The 23,315-nt window shown below is 42.3% G+C and overlaps 1 protein-coding gene and 1 pseudogene across 3 annotated transcripts in view; both read right to left on the bottom strand.

Annotated features, from left to right (window-relative positions):
• RC3H1 (ring finger and CCCH-type domains 1) overlaps positions 1-1,498 on the bottom strand; it is an 84,552-nt gene extending 83,054 nt beyond the window's left edge. The window contains exon 1 of one of the 3 annotated variants that reach the window (XM_027074242.2): positions 1,223-1,498. The gene's annotated coding sequence lies outside the window, so the exon portion shown is untranslated. Of the gene's footprint in view, positions 1-1,211 lie in introns of all 3 variants that reach the window. The other 2 variants (XM_027074241.2, XM_027074240.2) reach the window with 2 other exon arrangements.
• A 10,917-nt stretch (positions 1,499-12,415) lies between these two features.
• LOC113603995 (40S ribosomal protein S2-like) lies at positions 12,416-19,718 on the bottom strand (annotated as a pseudogene).
• Between the last annotated feature and the right edge of the window lie 3,597 nt (positions 19,719-23,315).

The raw sequence follows: 23,315 nt of genomic DNA, 5'->3' as shown, positions 1-23,315 counted from the left end.
ACTACCCCAGGGCAAATACGATGAAGAGCTGCCTCTCCATAAACCTCAACATTCAAAAGAGAACAGTTGTTTCTAGTTTTTGAAAGTTACCAAAAAAGTTTTGAAACCTTATTAAAATCTGCTTCAGAAATCAAACTTACAGGAAAGGTTAGTCTTAGAACTACTGAAATGCAAAATTGGAGCCTGAGACAGCACACAAGAAGTTCTAGCCTGAAGACGAACCACTTCCCTCCTGAAGAAATGTTTCCTTAGGTCCATTCTATGTTAATGTTGTTTCTTATGCGGCACATTAATAATTCAAAACGGTTCGTTCGAAGAAAAGTTCTATTCAAACATTACAATTTGTCTTCGCGTTGCCAGTAAGTGGCTTTGTTTCCAGTTTCATGGACTATTCTGGGATGTCAAGGGTTATATTATTACTGCTTCAAAAGAGCCCTTGTTTCACTCTCACCCGGGACGTGGGCATAATTGATGTTTAGAGAGAACTGATGCCAAGAGATGTTTTAAGAACATCCCTTAGTCCTCCATCCCTCCTCATCCCTTATCGATAATCACATTTTACCTTGTTTGTTTTTTGTTGTTGCACTTAAATTTTTTTAAAAAGACACCCGCATACACAATTTCCCGATCGCCAGCAGGAAGAAAGACCATCTGGCTCGATCTCCTGGAGCTTTCAGGGAAATGGACACCGTTAAAACCCACTTGGCCGAGCAAGGGGAGCGCTTCAGGGGTTAGGGAGGGGAGCAGCCCCCGGGTGCCAGGAGGCGGAGGCGGTACCAGTTTACAGACGCCTTCATCTCCCCACCTCCCACCGACCCGGGGTCCAAAAAACATTTCCTGCGCGCACTCATCACCCGCCGAGGCCCTCGGAGTAACCGCCGAGCTGGGCGGCCTTCGGGCCCCCTCCCTCCGGCCGAAGTCTCCCGCGCCCTCCCCTCGTCCGGGGCGGCGTCCGCACCTTCCCACGGCCTACCCACCCAGGCAGGCCCTCCCGGCGGCGCTCGGAGGCCTAAGGCCTAAGGACGCGGGCCGCTGACAAGCCCCTCCGCCGGCGGCGGGGCTGAAGCCGAGGGCCGGGGGTTGGAGGGGTGGCCGCTACCGCCGAGGGGTGGAGGGCGGGCGAGGACGGCCCCTTCCCAGCCGCGGCCGCCTATTGTTCCCGACGGGGGCCGGGCGGCGGCCGCCGCGCACCCCACGCCGCCGCCGCCTACCGCTCGCTCACCGCGCTGGTCCGAGCAGCAGCTCCTCTCAGCTCCGAGTCCCCGCGGCCGTCGCCACCGCCGCGGCAGCCAACGCCGCCGCCGCCGCCACCGTCGACTCTGACTCTGTCCCAGGCCGCCGGGCCACGGCCGCCGCCGCCACCGCCAGCGCCGCCTCCGGCCTCCCACCTGCTGCTGCTGAGGCTGCTTCTGCAGCAGGGGCCATCTTGTTGGTCGGCCTCCTCTTCCTCCTCCTCCTCCTCCGCCTCCTCCCAGTCGCTCGTTGTCCGCGTCCCCTTCCTCTTCCTCGGGCTCCGGCCCGCCCCGGAGACTGGGGCGGGGACGATGGCGAGGCTCCTCCTTCGTGGGGCGGGGCGCGCGGAGGGGAGGGGCGGGGCGCGCGGAGGGGAGGGGCGGGGCGGACGCGGGAGGAAAGCTCTGAGTCACTGGCCGCCAACGCCCGGGAGGGAGGCCCGCGACGCTCTCCGCCTCCCCGCGGGGCGCACCCACGCCCGGAGCCGCCAAACTGGTCCAGCAGTCGGCCTGCCCTCCCCCACCAGCGTCTTTGCGCCCAGAGGCGAGAGGCCAGACGGCGCGGGGGGGATTGGGAAATTTCTGACGTTTCCATCGAACTCTGCACTCCCTCTACCCCTAGGCTTTCTCCGTTCTAGTCCTCCACTCTGGTTCCTTTTCATATCCCCCTCCCCCACCCAGAGAATTTGTTCTTGTCCTGTTTTATCCGGGTTCCCGATCGCACTAGCTTTGCCCTGGTCACCGCTCTCACCGAGTCCCAGAGAGTCCCCCTTCCCAACGCGGCGAAAACGGCCGAAAGGCCTGGACGCTCACTGCTCCAAAATGTGTTTCCAGGCCTATGTGAACCGACGATAGGTGTCTGGGGCAGAACGGAAAGATTTCGGCCCATGGAAAAGTTCCCTGGATCTAAAAGATAACCTTGTGATAATTGAAAGTTTCTTCTCCCTTATGGAAAAGAAGCCATTTTGATTTGGAGGTAGTGGGAGACCCCTTCAAGCCAGTTGCGCTTAACCAAACCCGTGCTTTTAAAGGAGAGAAATGGAATTCTTTTGGTACATAACAGTCCCAATTTCAAGATAAATCGTCCACAGTGGAGATGGTCCTCATACACACACCCAGTTAATAACTCCTCTGCATTATGCCTTTTTTTGTTTCAGGTCTTGACCAAGAGAGCAGAGATTTTGCTTTCCTGTCCTTTCTTCACTGCAGGCATCACCAATACCAAGAACAGTACTATATTTAGAGAAGCTACTGCCTTTAACTCGATAAAGTCAATCTCAGTGTTTCATAATATTTGTAAAACACATTATCACACACCTTCCTAAACTCTGAGCGGAGGTCTTTTCAGTTGCTGACACCCTCCTGTACTGAGACTTCAGCTCCTTTTTAGGAGACCTATTGATGTCTTTCTATTGAATGAAATTGACTGCCTTTGAAGTGCGCTAAATCTGTAACCTTCCCTTCAGCCTCCTCAGTAGTAACCCCAATCCTACAAATAACTAACTTCTAGCTATCACGGAGGGATTAGGTTAGTGAATGCTAATCTAAAGGCTATCTCTTAGATAGCCTTTCCCTCCTCAAAGAGCCAGACCTCAGTCCCCTGCTAGGAAAAACAGATTAATCTGTTCCTCCTGTTTTTCCTCCTCCTCCCTTCTCACTCCTAGGGAACCTTCCACAACAGAAGGTTTTAGCGGCTGTTGCTAGGCAAACATGCCAACTTCCCTGTTTAGGTGAAGCAAATAACCCAACTTCCATTACAAGCAGCCTAGATAATATAATTTCTTTAAACTATTAACAGTTGTACCTCACTCGGCAAATCCCTTTCACGGTTCTCTTATAAAATATGATTTTAAAGTTAAATTTCTTTTTATTTCATCAATATTTCAGTTGAGCGTAAGTTTAAAGCCAAGGGGCTTCCCAGAATTCATTTTAATAATATAATTAAACAGAAACATTTGGCAGAAAAAGGAGAAAAGAAGCTTTGAAAATTACTTCGGTGTTTACAATAAAAGCTAATCTGTGAGAAACATTTATATGCTTTGAACTCCCCACTTAGGGTAGATGTATAAATTACAGAGAATAATTTGTTCCCTGAGACTGCGTCTATTTAGAAGAAAGGTTATATGGTTATTTGGCAAAACAACAACAACAACAACAACAAAAAGACATTCTGGATTTTATTCCCAAATTAATACACCGTAAGAATTTTAGCTATTGCACTAAGCTCTTTTTCTGATTTTGCTGTTCAAAATTTTTGCCAATTGTTATGGAGTAGTAACATTTTTCGGGGTGTTGAGAGGTATTAATCCAGTGAAATAGTGTCTGAGCAGTTCCATGAGCTAAGATAACACTTTAAGAATGTATTACTAAAGACAAACAGCTTATATGTTTTACAGTCATTTGTGCTTAGAAATCACTACTGTGTCACTTTAATACAACTGAAACAATTTAGTTTTATTTTGTATTTTATTATTTAAATCTGATATAGAATGCCTAGAAATTTAGACTCTGCCCTGGCCTCCACCAGTGGTATATTATGAAAATTAAATGAGTCATTTCATGTAAAGGACTTAGAATAGTTCATTGCACATAGTAAGTACTCAGATGTTTTTTAAAAATCCATTTTATGTATATGTCATTAGAGCCTTTAGTTTTTTCATCAGTCAAATGAGGATGACAAGTCATCAAATACATTCTTGCTCTTAGCATGAACTCAAAAATTAATGCTATTTTTTGGAGCACACAAAAATCAGTTAAAATAATGCCTTAGGAATTTTTTCAATGTATTTTCTTTTTTTTTTTAAAGTTTATTCATTTTTTGAGAGACAGAGAGAGACAGAGCATAAGTGGGAGAGGGGCAGAGATAGAGGGAGACACAGAATCTGAAGCAGGCTCCAGGCTCTGAACTGTCGGCAGAGAGCCCTATGTGGGGCTCGAACTCATGAACTGTGAGATCATGACCTGAGTGGAGGCTTAACTGACTGAGCCACCCAGGCACCCCTCACTGTATTTTCTGATATGCCTGTACTACATTGTTCTTCTTTTGATTTTGTCTTTTTTTTTTTTTTTTTTTTTTTTTACTAAACCACGTTTTAAGTTATGCAGAGTGAGTAAGCTAGCACATGGGTAAATAATACTCTGGGATGTGTAATTGCCAACGTAAGGCATTGTTTGTTTATATTAAAACTAGAAAAGGTTTTTAGATTCCAACCAACTTATATGAAACAGAGACTAGGAAAGGTTGAATACATCATATACGTACCCAACTCCTTATTTACAGACAAATATCCTATTACTGATGAGGAGGTTAGAGAGTGAGAAGGGCAGGAATGAGGGGAAAATACAAAGATATTCGAATAAGTCATGTGTCCCTGCCTTAAGGAAATTGAACAGTCTAGTAAGAGGAATACAATATGATATGCACGTAAACAGCTAGAGTATAAAATAAACCGGATCATTATTGCATAGAAAGTATAAAGTTATATGCAGGTTAAAAGGAAGAAGTAGTAGGAACTTTTGTTCTAATGTCACAGAAACTACCTTTTGACAGGTAGAAATATTATGTATGATATTAGATGTGTACCCAGAGCCATAGAAGTATAATCAGCTTTCAGCTCAAGGTGGGACAGGGATGAGGAGGACAAGGAATGGGAAACAGTAGGGTGTATGGATAGAGTTTAGATTAACTAAAAACCCTGGTTAAAGTACAGCTAGGACCTGAGACCTCTCCAGTGTAAATCATTTATGTAGGGAGAGGGAATGACATCCTCAAACACAAACCCATGCACAAAATAGAAAGCACTAGAGCTGAGTCACCTGGATTTTCTGAACAGCTTTAGGTAAAGAGTGGGAGTCCGACTGAGTCCTCTTCATCCTCCACACCCTAACCCTCCCTCATATGTGGATTCTCCATAACCTACTCCCTCCCCCAGTTGACACTCCTATTACCACTGTTCATTAAGATTATAATGAAAATAAATAGAAACAGAGGAAGATAGTCCAAGCGATTACATTAAGGGAATATTAGGAAACCAATCGTGTCTGACCTACCCTTCACCTTTAGAGTCCAGTCCCAAACTGAACCAAGTCAGCGTCTGCAAACTAGACCTGAAGGATTGCCTTAGATTCGGGGTAACAATCCAAAGTAATCATGGCAGATGTAGCCCAAGTCTGGAGGGTTTCTGGAGCTAGTTTCCTGTAGACTTGATCACAAAAGCCAAATAAATCAATGTTTCTGAGTCCCTCCTGAAATTGCTTCTGAACCTGTTAGCAAGCCCTCTTGCTCAACTATAGTTAGACCAAAACAGTTAAAACCAGATATAAAGAAGTTTAACTCATGCTCTAAAACCCAGTATGCTCATTTCTTGAGGCATTAATGAAGGCATTTTGCAATGACCCAGAACATCCCAATCACCTGACCAGAAAAGCCCTGATAGCAGTGGAATGCCCAGAAGACCACACCCTACATAGCCCCTCATATCCCTTCCCTGCCCATGATCCTGGGCTGAACACATACCGATCTCCACCCATGACCACATGCTCTCTGCCTGCTCTCTTGCGCGTTACCCACCCCCCCCCCCACCCCAAACCTCTCTCTATCAAACTCTAGATGTCCATCTTGCTAGAGGAGAAGTTGGTTGTCAAGATTTGAGCCTGCCACGTCTCCAGGCTGCCCACATCCAAAATAAATTTCTTCCTTTTTTCCAAACTCTCATCTCTTTAGTTACTGGCTTCTCTTGTGATGAGTTTCTCTAAGTTTGTTCAGCACTATTGTTGGCAAAGCTAGCCAGGAGCTGTGCTTTCAATTTGTCCAGCCCCCTCAGGATTCTCTGGGATGGAACAGTTGGCCCTGAAGTGCACCAGGGCTCACCCATTTGTTTCCAGAGTTAGCAGCTATGAAAGATCTTTTAATAACAAACTGGCCTGCCTGCCTTTCATGAAGGCCTCCAGCCCAACACTGAGCATCTCTGAACTTCAGCTGACCTTTTGAGACTTAGTCCAAGGTTATAGTAAACAGAACACCTGTATGAAAGAGACATCAGACATCTTTCAGCCAAGAGGCCCATTCTAGGCACTGCTTTAAACGGTGTCAAGAGAAAGCAGCTCCACTTGGAAAAAATTACTGAAATTTTGGTGGATTTCATTACCATACTAGTTTCCTAAGGCTACTGTAACAAATACCACAGACTGGGTGGCTTAAACAACAGAAATATTCTCATAATTCTGAAGGCTAGAAGTCCAAGATCAAGGTGTTGGCAGTTTTGATCTCCTCTAAGGATTCTCTCCTTGGCTTGCAAAGGGCCGTCTTATCTCACTGTCTTCACATTGTGTTCATTCTGTGTCTATGTGTATCACAATCTTTTCTTATAAGGATACCAGGCATATTTGATTAAGGCCTACCTCAATGCTCTCATTTTTCTTTAATTACCTCTTTTTATAGGCTCTATCCCCAAATATAGTCACGTTCTAAGGTTTAGAATTGTATCATATTAATTTGAGGGTAAGGGACACAATTCAGCCCATAACACTAATAAATGCTCACTTTAAGAATATCATATTTATTGGGGCACCTGGGTGGCTCAGTCGGTTGAGCAACCCCTCTTGATTTCAGCTCAGATTGTGATCTTATGGCTGTGAGATCGAGCCCTGCGTCGGACTCTGTGCTGGGTGGATCCTGCTTAAGATTCTCTCTCCCTTTGCCCTCACCCTGCTCTCTCAACCTCTCTCTCTCTCTCAAAAAAATAAAAATAAAAAGAAGAATATCATACTTATTAATAAAAGGTACTCTTGTGTAGGTACAATTTTAAATTTATTCAGTTAAACCTGAAGCTTTTATTTTTATGTTTATTTATTTTGAGAGAGACAGAGAGATGCAAGTGGGGGAGGGGCAGAGAGAGAGAGAGAGACAGAGAGAGAGAATCCCAAGCAGGATCCACACTGTCAGGGCAAAGCCTGATTCAGGGCTTGATCTCACGAACCATGAGACCATGACCTGAGCCAAAATCAAGAGTAAGACGTTCAACCAACTGAGCCACCCAGGTGCCCCAAACCTAGCTTTTCTAATTAATCTTTGCATCATAAAATATCAGTGCTTTTTGGGTATAAATTAGCAATAACAAATAGGGTACTGAAATTTAAAAAAAAAAAACTGATTACCAAAATTATCTGTCACATCACAATAGAACTTTTCAGAAAACAGATACTAGAACTTGAACAGACTCAAGATTAATATGAAAGGATTTATATAGCTAATGATTCGATCCTCATTTAGAACTCTGTCTAAACAAGCAATTATAGATATATTGAGGTCAAATGCACTTTTTAATCATATGATATCCTCTAGCACAAATGTATGTTCAATGTTCACTATATCTTGGGCAATATTAGGTTTGTCATATCATGACCAACTAGTTAAGAAAAAGTTGGACATTCGTGTGTAAATCATTCTAGAAACCAGAATTTGAAAGGTATGGGTTTTTTTTTTTTTTTAGTTTATTTATTTATTTTGAAAGAGAGAGAGAGAAAGAGAGAGAGAGAAAGAGTGAACAGGGAAGGGCAGAGAGAGAGAGAGGGTCCCAAGCAGGCTCCAAGCTGTCAGTGTGGAACCCAACGAGGGGCTCAAACCCACAAACAGTGAGATCATGACTCGAGCTGAAATCAGGAGTTGGATACTGAACCAACTGAGCCACCCAGTCGCCCCTGAGAGATATGTTTTAAACAAGATGGAGAGGACACTTTCTTTTACTCCATGCTTTACTTTCCTTGGGGGAATATTTAGAGTTCTTCATGATGTCCTAAGAGCTTAGGGATTACAGATGAGCTTGGGGAGACTGACTGGCTCAGTCAGTGGAGCATGGGACTGTTGATCTCGGGGTTGTGAGTTCAAGCCCCAGGTTGAATATAGAGATTACTTAAAAATAAAATAAGTGTGGCACCTGGGTGGCTCAGTCAGTTAAACATCTGACTTCATGAGTTTGAGCCCCACGTTCAGCTCTGTGCTAATAGCTCAGAGCCTGGAACCTGCCTCAGATTCTGTGTCTCTCTCTGCCCCTCCCCCGCTTGTGCTCGATCTTTCTCTCAAAAAACAAATAAGCATTAAAAAAAAAATAAGTAAGAAAGTGCTCTCCCACTTGGGACAGATCATGAATCAGACAGATCATCTTCCTAGATGTCCCAATGGTAGACTCTTCATTGAAGATGAATATTCAGCTACATGGTACTCCATGAGTTTGTTCCCCTTTTGTTATCCTCTAGGTTTGAATAAAATCTTATTTGAATGTTCTAGTGTTTTCTCAGCTGTGCCACTTTCTATCAATAGGAGAGTTCTCTTGTCATCTGTAGGCCAGTCATTCTCATGCAGGCCAATGTAGTATTGGTAATGCGAAATACCTACAGTTCCCCCAGAGGAAAAGCAAATCTCAGGGGATAATAGTCAGTTTTTCTCCACCTGGATATTTGTCTTCTGTTGTCAATCTCGGACAGGTAGGAAGACTAGTACAAACCCTTGCTGTACCACTTATTGGCTGTGTGAGTTTATACAAGTTAGGCTTAGAAAGCTTCAATTTCCCTCCCCATATATACATTAAGGATTGTGAAATGTATCTAACATGGCTTTTATGGATATTAGAAAGAGGAAATACATATAAAGCCTCTAATACAATGCCTGACATCTACCACTCAATGAGCGAGAGTTACTAAAATTATCATAGGTAGTATGTGTTGCATTAGGCTGGTGATTTTCAGTTTTGTGGTGAACGTTTAAAAACTGTATTATATCTTTAGCTCTGACCCTAGAGATTCTGATTGGAGGTATTAGTTTGGGGCCAGAGATCTTTAATTTTTTTGAATTTTATAGGTGATCCTATCCTATTGTCTGAGGTAAGAACCAGTGATATAGATCAAAGGTCAACAAGCTTTTTTGGTAAGTGGCCAGATAATAAGTATTTTAGGCTTTGCAGGCCATACAGTCTCTGTCACAATTTCTCAACTCTGCTGTTGTAGAAGGAAAGCGGCCACAGAAAAAATGTAAATGAGCATGACTGTCTTCCAATAAAACTTTATGTACAAAAACAGACAAAAAGAGATGGTGGGCTGGATTTGGCCCCCAGATTGTTGTTTGCCAACCCTGTCTTATATGAAGAGAGATTTTATTTGCCAAAGTCAGGGAAAGTATTTTATCATTATTATGTTTAACAGTAGCATTAAAAACCTTACATGTAATGATGAATGTTTGGTGTTAAACACAATTAACTAAACAGACAGAGCTCCTGCCATCCAAGGAATTAGTTTCTGAAACAACAACAACACAGAGATGATGTTTATAAGTATCCCGTATGACTAATTGTCATATAAACAGATGACTGTACGAGACTAAATGTGAAACTGAGTTCAGAGGTGGGCAGATTTTCCCAATGCTCTTGACTTACAAATATCAGATAAAATAAAAGGAGCATTCAGTAACCAATGGAAAGAGGAAAACAATACCCCAATCCTGCCTCTATAAGCAGGAGGTAATAAGGGAGCATCTTTTAGATCTTTAGAGCACCTGGCTGGCTCAGTTGGTAGAGCATACGACTCTTGATCTTGGGGTCCTGAGTTTGAACCCCACGTTGGGCAGGGATATTATTTGGGGAAAAAAGAAAAAAGAAGGGTCCTTTAAATGAAACTTCATGGCTCTCTACATAGCCAAATTTGCCTTTTCTCAATTGTAATTTCTTCATCAAACACATTATTGTCAGATTTATCCTCTGAGGTAAAAGGCTACATTATAGTTGCAGTTTAATGAAACAAGTGACTATTTCCTTTATTTAACCTGGAACAACAACAACAAAAAAGTTTCACTTTCTCAATAGGAATGGTAAAATAGAAGAAAAACCAGTGGACCAACTTGTGTGTGTGTGTGTGTGTGTGTGTGTGTGTGTGCACGTATATATGGGTATGTTTAAATCGAGTGATGGGTAATTTAGTAACCTTCTGCCTACATTTGTAGAAATGATGCAATCATAGTTGGGGAGGGCAAGATTCTCCTACATCTCCTTGTATTTCTGAAAGATGGACATACATAATGAGTTATTTATAATTTTATGGCTGCCCAGTTCTTACGCTCCCCTCCTTACACTATTTGGGACTTTTCCACTTGGGAATGTTGGTGGGTGGCAGGACCTCTTCTCCAGATACTTGCCTTCTGCCCTTCCACATCCCCACCTGCTCCACCCTTACAGTAATCCTAGGATGAGGGAAAGTGACCTAAGCCTGGTAGACTGGATGGTGTTACTTGGGACTTTGAATCTGGACTGAGTTATGAAGAATAAGCAGCATTCACCCCACTCGCATGTGTAATATCCAGAGTCTGGTGGCCCAGTCTGGTGGCAGCTATCTCTGGAGTGGTATTCAGTATTCACTGGCAATGGCAGTGGATACCCTAACCAGGCCATTTCAGGACTGACTTTAACTGTGATTCTGGCTATCTAGCTTCCCTCAACTTCCTTCCTTACCATCAAAACTGTGATCCAAAGTTCCTCCAGAAAATTCCTTTTTCTGAGATGGCTTAACATATAAAGGAAAGTTACAGAAATCAAGGGATTGCAGAAATAATCTATTTTCAGGGTGCCTGGGTTAGTCAGTTAAGTGTGTGACTCTGGATTTTGGCTCAGGTCATGATCTCACGGTTTGGGGGTTCAAGCCCCAAATCGGGCTCTGTGCTGACAGCATGGAGCCTGCTTGGGATTCTCTTTCTCCCTCTCTCTCTGTCCCTCCCCTGCTCACACACACGCTCTCTCTCTCTCTTTCCAAATAAATAAATAAACATTAAAAAAAAAGAAAGAAATAATCCCTTTTCCCATTTGTCATATAGTTTCCCTTTACTCAGTTTAATTGAAGTTATTCATGTTTGGGGTTTTTGTTTTGGGTTTTTTTTTTTTTTTGCCCTTATTTTTATGACTCTAGTCATTAGAGTTTCAAAACTTAAGAGTACATCTGTACCCATTTCACTTAAACTTAAGTGAAGGTGTCCTAAATTCAGTGTTCCTTTCTGTTACTCAGTTCATTGATTATACCCAAATAATAAGCACTCCTCTGAAGATTTTGATTTGTTTTTTTTTTTTTTACTCATTCTGCCAAGAATGTTTGCTGCCTGCATTAAAAACTGATATTGTGCACGTTTCTCGAGGGGAAAGTCTCTATATAAGTCTCTCGTGGCTAAAGATTTTTATGAATGCAAACTACTTTTAATTTTTTTCTTGAATTTCTTTTGCTAACAAGAATCTTCCTAATCAAGCATTTCATTTGGGGCAATCAAAGCCCTCTTTGCTAAATTACATGGAAAAAGGATTCTTTTTTTTTTTAATTTTTGCAAAAATATTTCAATGAGAACAATTGAAGTGTTCATTTGTGGTTCTTTTCTGCAGAGACTTATAACCTTGTTTCTGCAACATCTAATCAAGCCCCAGATGTTCTCTACTAATGATATAAAAGTCACAGAATGAAATCAATTTGCACCCACTTTATCACAATCACAATAAATATCTGATAACTGGTTATGTCCCAGTCACTGTGCTGTGGTAATACAGCAGTGAACATGACAGAATCTATTCTTTCAGAGCTTATAGTTTAGCAGGGAAGATAGAATACTTATAAATAATTAAGCAACCACAAGTGTGAAGGCCAAAGTACATGGCGTGTTTAACAGTGAAAAATTGACTGAGTCTAAGATGAACAGAGGCTTCCTCAATAAAATGACATTGAAGCTGAAAGCTACAAGAGGAGTAGAAATGAGGTAGGCAAAGAGAGAGAGAGCAAAATGTTTCAGGCAGAGGGGCTACCTGGCTGGCTCAGTCAGTGGAGCATGTGACTCTTGATCTTGGGATCATGAGTTCTAGCCCTATGCTGGGCATAGAGTTTACCTTAAAAAAAACAACAACAACAAAAAAAAAAAAAACCCAAGACACAGGGCGCCAGGGTAGCTCAGCCGGTTAAGTGTCTGACTTCAGGTCAGGTCGTGATGTCACTATTCGTGAGTTTGAGCCCCGAGTGGGTTCTGTGCTGACAGCTTGAAGCCTGCTTCAGATTCTGTGTCTCCCTTTCTCTCTGCCCCTCCCCTACTTGTGCTCTGTCTTTCCTCTCTCAAAAATAAATAAACATTAAAAACAAAAAACCTTGTAGTATTTTAAATTTGAAACTCCAGATAACGACAAAGAAATTAGTGTGAGTGCTTTTCCAAAATTTGTTTAAATCACCAAAACTCTTCCTGTTAGACCATCCACTAACTTCCTGTCTATTGCTATAGATGAATCGCTAATTCAAAATCACAGGCATATAATTCCGTGAAGAATGTTTGCTGGGTCTGCTCATATTTATTTGTAATTCCAAAGATACCAGTCCCTTATTTTTCCTTCCTTCCTCTCCACACTCCCCCTGCCTTCTCTCTCTCTCTCTTTCCTTCATACAGGTTTTGATTCACTTTATTTTTCTCATATAAAACTCTGTGGTAGCCACAGTTAGAGCCTGGTGTGGGTCTCTAAGATGTCAGTAAATTCCTGATAGGGAAACTTGCTGAACACATTCTCTTTCCAAAGGTGAGGGGTGAGGCAGCTGAAGGTCTTGGAAATGGCATCAACAGTTGCAACAGGTGGCAGTGCAGCCCCTGGCCAAGGTGTAGTCATCAGTAGCTTCTTGGGCACAGGGGCTGGGATGATGTCTCTGGGGCAACGATATGGTGCACCTGTGCAGAGAGAATAGCAGCCAGTCATCTTGTGAGGGACGGTGTGGGGCTGGCTGATATTGCTTCCCCTCTAGTAGCTTCAGAGCACAGAGATGATGGATAGTTTGGTCAGGATCATGGCCCCACTGGATGGCAGTGGCTACTCCTTGGAGCACTAAACACCCAGACTGACCTGTCCATTGTAATCTCTGATGGCAACAAATGCCTGGAACCTGGTCCACTGGCCAGGATGAGTCTGCTTTTGTACAGGCACAGTCTTCAAAATTTCATCAATGATGAGGGGGAAAAAATGATCTCAGATTCCGTGATGGGCAAGGAGAAGAGATAGACCTACTCCAGGGACTTGATTTTCTTGTACTTGACTAGGCAGTCCAGCGTGGTGACAGGGATCTACTTTTCTTTCTTTCTTTTTTTCCTTTCTATAATTTATTTATTTTTTATAATTTGCATCCAAGTTAGTTAGCACATGGTGCAACAATGATTTCAGGAGTAGATTCCTTAATGCCCCTTACCCATTTAGCCCACCCCCCCCCACAACCCCTCCATTAACCCTCTGTTTGTTCTCCATATTTAAGAGTCTCTTATGTTTTGTCCCCATCCTTGTTTTTATATTATGCTTCCCTTCCCTTATGTTCATCTGTTTTGTATCTGAAAGTCCTCATATGAGTGAAGTCATGTGACATTTGTCTTAGTCTCTGACTAACTTCGCTTAGCATAATACCCTCTAGTTCCATCAATGTAGCTGCAAATGGCAAGATTTAATTATTTTTGATTGCTGAGTAATACTCCATTGTATATATACCACATCTTCTTTATCCATTCATCCATCGATGGATATTTGGGCTCTTTCCATACTTTGGCTATTGTTGATAGTGCTGCTATAAACTTTGGGGTGCATGTGTCCCTTCAAAACAGCATACCTGTATCCCTTGGATAAATACCTAGTAGTGCAATTGCTGGGTCATAGGGTAGTTCTATTTTTATCTCTTTGAGGAACCTCCATACTGTTTTCCAGAGTGGCTGCACCAGTTTGCATTCCCACCAGTAGTGCAAAAGAGGTCCTCTTTCTCTGCATCCTTGCCAACATCTGTTGTTTCCTGAGTTGTCCATTTTAGCCATTCTGACAGACGTGAGGTGGTATCTCATTGTGGTTTTGATTTGTATTTCCCTGATGATGAGTGATGTGGAGCATTTTTTCATGTGTCATTTGGCCATCTGGATGTCTTCTTTGGAGAAATGTCTATTCATGTCTTTTGCACATTTCTTCACTCAATTATCTGTTTTGGGGTGTTGAGTTTGATAAGTTCTTTATAGATTTTTGGATACTAACCCTTTACCTGATATGTCATTTGCAAATATCTTCTCCCATTCTGTTGGTTGCCTTTTAGTTTTGTTGATTGTTTCCTTCACTGTGCAGAAGCTTTTTATTTTGATGAGGTCCCAGTAGTTCATTTTTGCTTTTGTTTCCCTTGCCTCTGGACATGTGTTGAATAAGAAGTTGCTGCAGCCAAGGTCAAAGAGGTTTTTGCCTGCTTTCTCCTCGAGGATTTTGATGGCTTCCTGTCTTACATTTAGGTCTTTCATCCATTTTGTTTTTTTTTTGTGTGTGTGTATGGTGTAAGAAAGTGGTCCAGGTTCATTTTTCTGCATGTTGCTGTCCAGTTTTCCCAGCACCATTTGCTAAAGAGACTGTCTTTATTCCATTGGATATTCTTTCCTGCTTCATCAAAGATTGAGTCGGCCATATGTTTGTGGGTCCATTTCTGTATTCTCTATTCTATTCCATTCCACTCATTCCATGAGTGTCTGTTTTTGTGCCAGTATCATCCTGTCTTGATGATTACAGCTTTGTAATACATTCTGAAGTCCAGAATTGTGATGCCTCCAGTTTGGGTTTTCTTTTTTAGGATTGCTTTGGCTATTCAGGTTCTTTTGTGGTTCCATACAAATTTCAGGATTGTTTGTTCTAGCTCTGAGAAGAATGCTGGTGTTATTTTGAGAGGTATTGCGTTGAATATGTATATTACTTTGGGTAGTATTGACATTTTAACAATATTTGTTCTTCCTATCTATGACCATGGAATGTTTTTCCTTTTGTCTTCTTCAATTTCTTTCATAAGCTTTCTAGAGTTTTCAGTGTATAGATTTTTCTCCTCTTTGCCTTGACTTATTCCTAGGTATTTTATGGGTTTTGGTACAATTGTAAATGGGATTGATTCCTTGATTTCTCTTTCTGTTGCTTCATTATTGGTGTATAGGAATGCAACTCATTTCTGTGCATTGACTTTATATCCTGTGACTTTGCTGAATTCATGGATCAGTTCTAGCAGTTTTTGGTGGAATCTTTTGGGTTTTCCATATAGAGTATCATGCCATCTGTGAAGAGTGAAAGTTTGACCTCCTCCTGGACAATTTGGATGCCTTTTATTTCTTTGTGTTGTCTGATGGCTGAGGCTAAGACTTCCAATACTATGTTGAATAACAGTGGCAAGAGTGGACATCTGACAGGGATCCACTCCTTGTCTTTGACCTTACTTCCTGGAGCTCCTGGCCTCTGACAAAGCTGCCTGGCCTTCCATTCTAGGGCCCTCCCACAGAAGCTCCGTCAGCCGCCATTTGCTGTTTTCTCAGAGAAGTTTCGTACTCTTTCTTAAATGGCTAATATTGTGGTATGATTGTTGCTGTGTACCCAGGCAAGCATTTTATACAGTCATACCTCAGAGATATTGCAGGTTCAGTTCTAGATCACCACAATAAAGCAAATATCATAATAAAGTGAGTCGAATGAATTTTTTTGGTTTCCCAATGCATTAGCATTGCGCAATGGCATTATGTCTTTTTCTAAAAATGTAAATACCTTAACTAAAAAAAAATAGTACCTTACAAGAAGCAATCTCCAGTACAATTTAACACTTTCTTGCTTGTGAGCAGGCAAGTGTGCCTCCCGATGGGGATGAGACCAAGGCTGTCTTATCTCTAGGCTGTCTCAGCTTAATGGCAGAGCCTGGCCAAGGTTGGAGGCCTGGGAGCAATCCTTCATCCCACCTCAGGAACGGGGTTGGGGGATTTCCTGCCTGTCATGACCATCTCTGGATTTTAAGTGTGTTAACAGTGTCCTCAATTGTCTCCCATATTGATGACGTGAATGAAACCTTTTAAAATGATGGGGTGCCTGGGTGGCTCAGTCAGTTAAATGTCTGACATTGGCTCAGGTCATGATCTCATGGTTTGGGAGTTTAAGCCCCCTATCAGGGTCTACACTGACAGCTTACAGCCTGGAGCCTGCTTCAGATCCTGTGTCTCCCTCCCTCTCTCCGTCCCTCCCCTGCTTGTGCTCTCTCTCTCTCTCTCTCAAGAAGTAAATAAATAAACACTGAAAATTTTTTTAAATGTTAATATTGGGGTGCCTGGGTGACTCAGTCAGTTGAGCATCTGACTCTTGATTTTGGATCAAGTCCTGATCCCAAAGTTGTGGGATTGAGCTTCATGCTGAGTGTGGAAATGCTTATGATTCTCTCTCTCTCTCCTGCCGCCCCTCTGCCCCACTCCCCTGCTCACACACACTCTCTCTCATTCTCTCAAAAAAAAAAAAGTTAATATTAAGTAAATACATAAATCTTAGCCTAAAAATACTTTATTGCTTAAAAATGCTAACCATCATCTGAGCTTTCAGAGAGTCATAATCTTTTTACTGGTGGTGGGTCTCACCTCATGCTGATGGCTGCTAACTGATCAGGGTGGTGGCTGCTGAAGGCTGGGGCAGCAGTGGTGATTTCTTCAAATAAGACAACAATAAAGGTTGCTGCATTGATTGACTCTTCCTTTCATGAAAAATTTCTCTGTAGCATGTGATGCAGTTTGATAGCATAAAATTTCTTTTAAAATTGGGTCATTCGGTCCTGTCGTTTTATCAACTAAGTTTATGTCATTCTAAATCCTTTGTTGTCATTTCAACAATCTTCACGGCATCTTCACCAGGAGTAGATTCCAACTCAAGAAACTACTTTCTTTGTTCATCTGTAGGAAGCAAAGTCTCATCAGTTCAAGTTTTATCATGAGATTCCAGCAATTTAGTCCCATCTTCAGACTCCACTTCTCACTCTAGTTCTCTTGCCATTTTCACCACATCTGCAGTTATTTCCTCCACTGAAGTCTTGAATCCTTCAAAGTCATCCATGAGGATTATAATCAGCTACTTCCAAACTTCTATTGACATTGATATTTTGACCTCTTCCCATGAATCACAAATGTTCTTTTTTTTCTTTTAAATTTATTCATTTTGAGCGAGAGATAGAGAGAGACAGAGAGAGAGAGAGACAGAGCATGTGAGCAGGGGAGGAGCAGAGAGAGAGAGAGAATCCCAAGCAGGCTCCACACTGCCAGTGCAAAGCCTGATGTGGGGCTTGAATCCATGAACCGTGAGATCATGACCTGAGCCAAAATCAAGAGTCAAATGCTTAACTGACCGAGCCACACAGGTGCCCCTGAATCACAAATATTCTTTTTTTAATTTTTTTTTTACATTTGTTTATTTTTGAGAAACAGAGTGAGACAAAGCGTGAATGGGGGAGGGACAGAGAGAGAAGGAGACACAGAATACGAAGCAGGCTCTGCTTCTCCAGGCTCTGAGAAAGCAGTCAGCACAGAGCCTGATGCAGGGCTCAAACCCACAAACTGTGAGATCATGACCTGAGCTGAAGTCGGACACTCAACTGACTGAGCCACCCAGGCGTCCCAAATCACAAATATTCTTAATGGCCTCTAGAATGGTGAATCTTTTCCAGAAGATTTTCAACTGACTTTGCCCAGATTCATCAGAGGAATCACTATCCATGGAAGCTCTAGCTTTGTGAAATGTATTTCTTAAGTAAGAAGATTTGAAAGCTGAAATTATTCTTTGATCCATGAGCTACAGGGTGGATATTGTATTAGAAGTCATGAAAACAACATTAATCTTCATTAAAGCTCAATGGCGTCTTCAAATGAGCAGTAATATTTTGAAAGAAATCTGTTGCACTGAACAGTAGTTCTCAACAGTGGGCTTAAAATATTCAGTAAACCATGCTGTAAGCAGATGTGTGGGCATCCAGTCTTTATTATTCCATTTCTAAAGCACAGGCAAAGTAGATTTCACACAATTCTTAAGGGCTGTAGGATTTTCAGAATGTTAAATGAGCATTGGCTTCAAGTTAAAGTCACCAGCTGCATTAGCACTAACAAGAGTCAGCCTGTCCTTTGAAGTTTGAAGCTAGGCATTGACTTGTCCTACATGGCATTTTCTTAGAATATAAGAATTTCTTTCTTTTTTTAATGTTTATTTGTGAGAGAGTGCAAGTGGAGGAGGGGCAGACAGAGGGGACAGAAGATCCCAAGCAGACTCCGTGCTGACAGCAGCATGCCCGATGTGGGGCTCGAACTCACGAACCGTGAGATCATGACCTGAGCCGAAGCTGGATGCTCAACTGACTGAGCCACCCAGGTGTCCCAAGGATTTCTTAGAATATAGGAATATAAATGTATTTTCTTAGAATCATTCTCTTGTGTATTGTGGCACCTTCATTAATCATCATAGGAAGATCTTCTGCAGAACCTGCTGCAGCTTCTACATTAGCACCTGCTGCTTCGCCTGCTGCAGTTAGGAGATGGCTTCTTTCCTTAAGCCTCATGAATCTCTGCTGGCTTCAATCTTTTCTTTTTCAGGTTTCTCACTTCTCTCAGCCTTCATAGAACTGGAGAGACGTAGTGCTTGTCTCTGGATTAGGCTTTGACTTAAGGGAATGTTGTGGCTGGTTTCATCTTCTAGCCAGACCCTAAAACTTTCTCCATATCAGCAACAGGCTGTTTTGCTTTCTTACCGTTTTTGTGTTCACTACAGTAACACTTTTGATTTCCTTCAAGAACTTTTCCTTTGCATTCACAACTTGGCTAACTGTTTGGCTCATGTGGCCTGGCTTTTAGCCTGTCTGGACTTTCAACATGCCTTCCTCACTAAACTTAATCATTTCTAGCTTCTGACTTAAAGTGAGAGACATGTGACTCTTTCTTTCGCTTGGACACTTGCTGCTGTAGGGTGATTAATTGGACTAATTTCAATATTGTTGTGTCTCAGAGAAGAGGGAGGCCTGAGGGGGTAAAGAGAGATGGGGGTGGGGCAGGTGGCTGGTGAAGTAGTTAGAATACACACAATATTTATTGATTAGGTTGGCAGTCTTATAGGGGCGTGGTTCATGGCACCCCAAAACAATTATTATAGTAACATTAAAGATCACAGATCACCTTAACAAATATAACAATAATGAAAAAGTTTGAAATATTTCAAGAATTATCAAAACATGATACAGAGACATGAAGAGAACAAACACTGTTGGGGAAATGTCACCAATAGACTGGCTCGATGTCAAGTGGCCACAATTTGTATAAAACCCTTCAATTTGTATAAAACACAATATGCATGAAGTTCAATAAAACGAAGCACAAGACAATGAGGTGTATCTATATGTGTGAAGCACCTCATAATTTCTTTGATAAGATGAAGAAACTTCCATGGCATTTTATCCATTCAGACTTTTTGACCTCAGGTAACCTTGATATTGATAAGGTTACTCAGAGGCCCAGTGACGCTTATGTTTTTAAGTAGCTTGGAAAAAAGCTGCTAAGCCAGGCTGTTGGAGATGCAAAAATGAAACCCAGACCGGCAGGGGCAGGGGGCGACAACCACCACCACTATCAATTACTGTAGCAGTAAAACATTCCTCATGTCTAGACATTGTGTTGAAAGTTTTATGTTCGTTATGTCAAGTCTTTACAATCCTAGAAGATTGGTATTATTAGCAGTATCTTGCAAAATAAGGCACTGACGTTTCTAAAGGTGAAGCAACTCACCCCAAATAAAACAGACTAAATAGCAGAGCTAAGATTTGAAGCCAGTTCTGTTCATTCCAATGTACTCACTCTACATTATGACAGTGCTGACTCTCTTGGCCATCCCCAAGCGGACTGAAGATTTGTCTCAGTTAATAAGATAAAAAGCTGGTCCTGAGACTGCCCTCAGATGCATTTCTTGCCTTCTCTGATCTTCTATTACAGGCAGGACTGGCCTTCTTGTGTCAGCTGGCTTCCTGGTGTGTGTGGCTAATAGGAGGAGTTTAGGGAGCAGCAAGAAAACGAAGCCAGGTCATTTCTCACCAAACCCCCTTCCACCTGTTTTGTGTGGCATCTTGGGCATCAGCCATTTCCTTCCTTCTTTCAGCTGCAGCCAAGCAGGCTTTCACCAGGTAGGTCTTTCCTCCCTTTCTCCCTGTAGCCTAGTGGCATCCTACCGTGGGTAATCTAAAGCAAGAGTCTTGGGTATGGAAATAGGTAGATGCGTTTGTTCCTCTTGGCTCTGTCACCGTGGCCACCACTAACTGGACCAGGGGAGTGGCTCTAACTCGAGAACAGCCCACTATCGGCTAGAGGGCTCCCTGTGAAGGAAACGGGAGCAAGAGTTTTGCCATCAGGTCCTTAGCAACAACCTGTCTGGTGTTTCATCTATAGATTTTAGGGGGTCAGTTAGTTGGTAGGAGCAAAGGCAGAAAGCAAAAGTTGTTCTGAGTTGTTCTGAGAGAAGTTGTTCAGCAAAGTTGTTCTGAGAGAAACAAAGAGAGAAAATACATTATGTCAATTGCAGAAGACTCAGGAAAGATCAGCAAGCTCTTGTTATCGGGGTGGAGGGATGCTTTATCTGTGCTGGACCCTGTAGAAACTTCTGGAAGAAACTGCCTTCCAGTTTCTATACTGTAGAACCAGGATACCAGTGTACTGTCCAGTTCAACTATACTCAGGTTCCCATCATTCCTGTGTGACCCAGTCGGTGACTATGTCACTTCCTGCTTTCCTGGTTGGCTGAAACTTGTGGCTGAGATTTCTGCATCTGCTCTCTTTTTAAAAATTTCCCTGGGTATCTTTCCAATAAACCGTTCACTTCCTGACATAACCTGGGTGTATTTATATTTTTGTACAACCAATTTAACCACCTAAAACAGTTTTATATTTCTTCATGTTTATATTTATAGATCATGTTTATACTTCTTCCATCTTATCTACATTGCAACTCCATAAGCTAGGCAGGGCAGAGATTTTTATCACTTAAAAAAAAAATTCAAGCTGCAGATTAGCTAAATAGTTTGCCCAAGATCACTGGGCTAAGTGACAGAACCAGGCATTCTTATCCAAAGATGCCATGTTCCCTGTGAACACACAAGTACACACCATCACCAATGATTTGTTTAGCAGGAAAATAGATGTTCAGACATACTAGACATCAGATGTTCACTATTGGGTATCCACGTGTCCTTCGACTTACGTGGACAACTTACATCACTAGGCATCTTTATGATAATATCTCTCCTATTTGTAGAAGAAAGATCAAGTTGAGTCATAATAGGCAAATATTCTGCAATCAAAAACCAGATGAGCCCATTTATTTTTTCAGAAACATTTACTGGGAACCTACTCTGTGGTGAAAATTTGCTAAATGCAGGGCATACAGAGATGTACAAAACAAAACAAAACCACACACACACAAAACAAAAAACAAACAAACAAAAAAACCATCCCTGTGGGAATCTCCAGCCCAAAGGGAAAGAGATACAAATAGCAATAAATAACAATGCAGCACAAAGGCAACAAGCCCAGGCAAAGCACAGTCCAGGTCAGATGAAGGTTTGATGAATTCTGTGGGGTGGGTGACAGAGAAGACTTTCTGAAAAATGTAACAACTGCCCAGAGTTTAGAAAGTTGAATTGTAATATCAGTATTTAATGGTAAAAGGGAAAGGACGCTACAAAGGGATTACAAAGGATAGTCAGAATAGAAAAAGAGAATGCGGAGAGGTGATGGCCCAAACGTGAAGGGCGATGGTTTCAAGAAAGGATAGATGAACACCATAAAAGACCCCAGAAGTATCTGTTAAGTCACATATTACCAGTAACAGGCTCAATGGGCCTGGCAAGTAGGAAGTTCTTGGCAACTTTATCCAGGGCAATTTCCCAGGGAGGGTGGGGTGGCAATTAAGCCAGATTTCAGTGGGATCCAGAGTAAAAGGGAGGTAAAATAATAGAGGTATCAAATGTTTCAAGGGTCCCAGAGATGGGGTGCCTGGGTGGCTCAGTGGAGTTAAGCGTCTGACTCTTGATTTCAGCTCAAGTCACGATCTCATAGTTGTGGCACTGAGCCCCGTGTCAGGCTATGTGCTGACAGCATGCTTGGGATCCCCTTTCTCCCTCCCCCTTTCTCTCTCTCTCAATAAACAAACAAACAAACAAACAAACAAACAAACAAACTTAAGGGGGAAAAAAAAAAGAATCCCAGAGATGAACGAAATCGCGCCAGACTTTTCTAAAGTTAAAGGAGGGTTAGAGAACATAAATGGCATGGGGACTGAATGGAATTTGGGAGAAGAATATCTAAAAAACTAACCTAAATCAGAGAATCTTTGATTACTATAATTTTCTGGTATGCTTTCTGTTTAGTAGATATAGGAATATAGTTGGCCTATTTTCTCTTCCCTCTTCCCCATTTTCAAATTAGTACATATGTACTATGTGGACCACTTCCTATGTCCTTCTTAGTGCACGCTATGGAGAGTTTAATTCCTACCCACAAGTGTGACCAGTGACCATTTGATACGTGGTTAGGTATAGAAAGAGTGGACTCCGAATTCAGACCGTCTTGATCTGAATCCTGTCTCCACTTTGTATCTACATGGTCTCCTACAAAGTAGTTAATCCTTTGTTTGTAATACCTGCTTTACAGCACAGTGGGGAGCTTTGACTGAGTTACAACATGTAAAATGCTTAGAACACTTAGAACAGTGCCTGGCACATACAAAGTCACGTACATGATAGCTGCTATTATTAGTAGTATTAACTGTGGAAATAATAAAACAGAATGTTTGAGATTGGAGTTATGCTGGAAAACCCAGGACTAGTGGAGTGTGTGTGTGTGTGTGTGTGTGTGAATGATAGATGCCCCATTCAAATTAGTTTTACTAAAAGGGTAAATGTATTGGCTTATGTTAACTGTGTTAGATTGTTCATGCAGGGAGAGATTTGTCCTCGCTGCATCTCTAGGGACCATCTGCCCCTCGTTGTCTGAAGGAAGCATTCTCTTCTGTAGCAGAAAGGGGAGAGAGGATGAGGCTGTTGTCCCAGGGCTACATTCTTACAATACACAATGCAAAGGAAGAGAGGCTCCCCACTCGCACCTACATCCTCAGCACAACGTTCAGGGAAGTCCAGGAGAGGAAGGGACTGGCCCAATCCATGGCATGTGCCCACCCTTGTGGTGGGGAAAATGGGGGCCTTAATTAAGAATTCCAAGAC

Source organism: Acinonyx jubatus, chromosome E4, assembly GCF_027475565.1.
Source record: "Acinonyx jubatus isolate Ajub_Pintada_27869175 chromosome E4, VMU_Ajub_asm_v1.0, whole genome shotgun sequence".
Lineage (NCBI taxonomy): Eukaryota > Metazoa > Chordata > Mammalia > Carnivora > Felidae > Acinonyx > Acinonyx jubatus.
Note: the sequence above shows the minus strand (reverse complement) of the source record. Positions and strands in the feature narration are given on the sequence as shown.